Raw genomic sequence first — 2,045 nt, 5'->3', positions numbered from 1 at the left:
ACAAATTTACACTCACACTCCAATTCCTCAAAACACATACTATGTGGGGGAAAACGTGTGTTTTGCCTGCTCTTAATTCATACATGAAATAAAAAATATATAACAGAGTGTCTGGAGAATAGGAGGGCCTGGTACTGCTGCAGTATTAGCAGTTGTACAGCACCACAAAGGGCTGTGAAACTTAAAGCGCTAGTCTCATTATACATAAACTACTGCATTAAGAAATTACCATCCCAGTCTCCATGGGCCCTTCCCTACACCACTACACTGCAGTGCAACACTGCTGGTAGGGAGGGAAGGAAGGAAGAAAGAAAAAAAGAAAGAAAGAAAGAAAGAAAGAAAGAAAGGAAGAAAGGAAGGAAGGAAGGAAGGAAGGAAGGAAGGTTCTGCTGTACATTGTTGTGGAACAGCCTTTAATTCAATGAACACTGTTAAGTTGCAACAGACACAATGCAATGGTTACAGTGAGCCGGGCCATTTAATTTAAACTCCTGAGATTCGAATTCTATTATGTTCTTCCGTTCATTCTTGTTCGTTCCCAGTTAGGAAAATGTGTTCAAATATCTGTCAATCCTATTTTGATGACGTCATTTCCTGTATGAATTGTGTGTTGCAAGGCTGCAGCTACACTCCTAGAAAATAGGGTTCCAAAAGGGTTCTATGGCTGCCCCCACATGCAAGCCCTTTTTGGTTCTAGGTAAAACCTTTTTAGGGTTCCATGTAGAACCCTCTGTGCAAAGGGTTCTACATGGAACCCAAAACTATTATACTTTGATCAAAAAGGGTTCTACCTGCAACCAACAAGGGTTCTTAAAAGGGTTCTTGGCCCCGTGTGGCTCAGTTTGTAGAGCATGGCGCTTACAACGCCAGGGTTGTGGGTTCGATTCCCACGGGGGACCAGTACAAAAAAAGTATGAATGTATGTACTTGTAAGTCGCTCTGGATAAGAGCGTCTGCTAAATGACTTAAATGTAAATGTAAATGGTTCTCCTACGTGGAAAGCACAAGAACCCTTTTAGATTCCAGATAACAGCTTTTTTTCTAAGTGTTGTGATTTGAGAGGTGTGTGATCCTCATTATTAGGGGTTCACTACATTTAGAAACTGATCAAAAGATGGCTGAGTTATTGACAAATCCAAAATCTGACTTCACATGTCCATTTAAACTGAAAATCCACTCCATGGCTACTTGTCATGGCTATCAAGGACGTCCCTAAGATTAACCATGCTAAATGTGGTATTCCTATCTCAAAAAACAAGAAAACGATTATTAACAACTCGTTCTTTGCATATGAAATGATCATGTCCAACATCATCTTCTATTTATGAACCAAAAGTCAGATTCATTCCAGATTTTGTATTTAGCCTCATGATTGCTCATAAAGGAATTTAGTTCCTACATGATAGAGTGCTTGCTTTGTTATACAACTAATCTTGTGTGCTTTCTGTCATCCTGTGAACTCCGTTCATTGCTCCTTGCAGCTATATTTCTTATTCCATGTGTATTTTACTACATTCCCCTGCTTACATCATCATCTCATTACTGGATGGGAGAGGATGCTCCAGGTCTGATTATTGTGCTTTTTATACCCAACAGAATTTGTTTAGGAGTCAAATTAAACAGAAACAGAAACAAAGGTAGCAAAAGTGTGGCCTGCTGGAGGTCATTTTGCAGGGCTCTGGCAGTGCTCCTCCTTGCACAAAGGCAGAGGTAGCGGTCCTGCTGCTGGGTTGTTGCCCTCCTACGGCCTCCTCCACGTCTCCTGATGTACTGGCCTGTCTCCTGGTAGCGCCTCCATGCTCTGGACAATACGCTGACAGACACAGCAAACCTTCTTGCCACAGCTCGCATTGATGTGCCATCCTGGATGAGCTGCACTACCTGAGCCACTTGTGTGGGTTGTAGACTCCGTCTCATGCTACCACTAGAGTGAGAGCACCGCCAGCATTCAAAAGTGACCAAAACATCAGCCAGGAAGCACAGGAACTGAGAAGTGGTCTGTGGTCACCACCTGCAGAATCACTCCTTTATTGGGGGTGTCTTGC

The 2,045-nt window shown here is 42.6% G+C and overlaps 1 non-coding gene across 1 annotated transcript; it reads left to right on the top strand.

The window, feature by feature from the left end:
* Nucleotides 1-824: 824 nt before the first annotated feature.
* Nucleotides 825-900, top strand: trnav-uac (transfer RNA valine (anticodon UAC)). Its single transcript has one exon. It is a non-coding gene; the product is annotated as a tRNA-Val (tRNA).
* Nucleotides 901-2,045: the final 1,145 nt, after the last annotated feature.

The sequence above is a fragment of the Salvelinus fontinalis genome, chromosome 8 (assembly GCF_029448725.1).
Source record: "Salvelinus fontinalis isolate EN_2023a chromosome 8, ASM2944872v1, whole genome shotgun sequence".
Classification (NCBI taxonomy): domain Eukaryota; kingdom Metazoa; phylum Chordata; class Actinopteri; order Salmoniformes; family Salmonidae; genus Salvelinus; species Salvelinus fontinalis.
The sequence above is the reverse complement of the archived record's forward strand: the minus strand, read 5'-3'. Positions and strand labels throughout refer to the sequence as shown.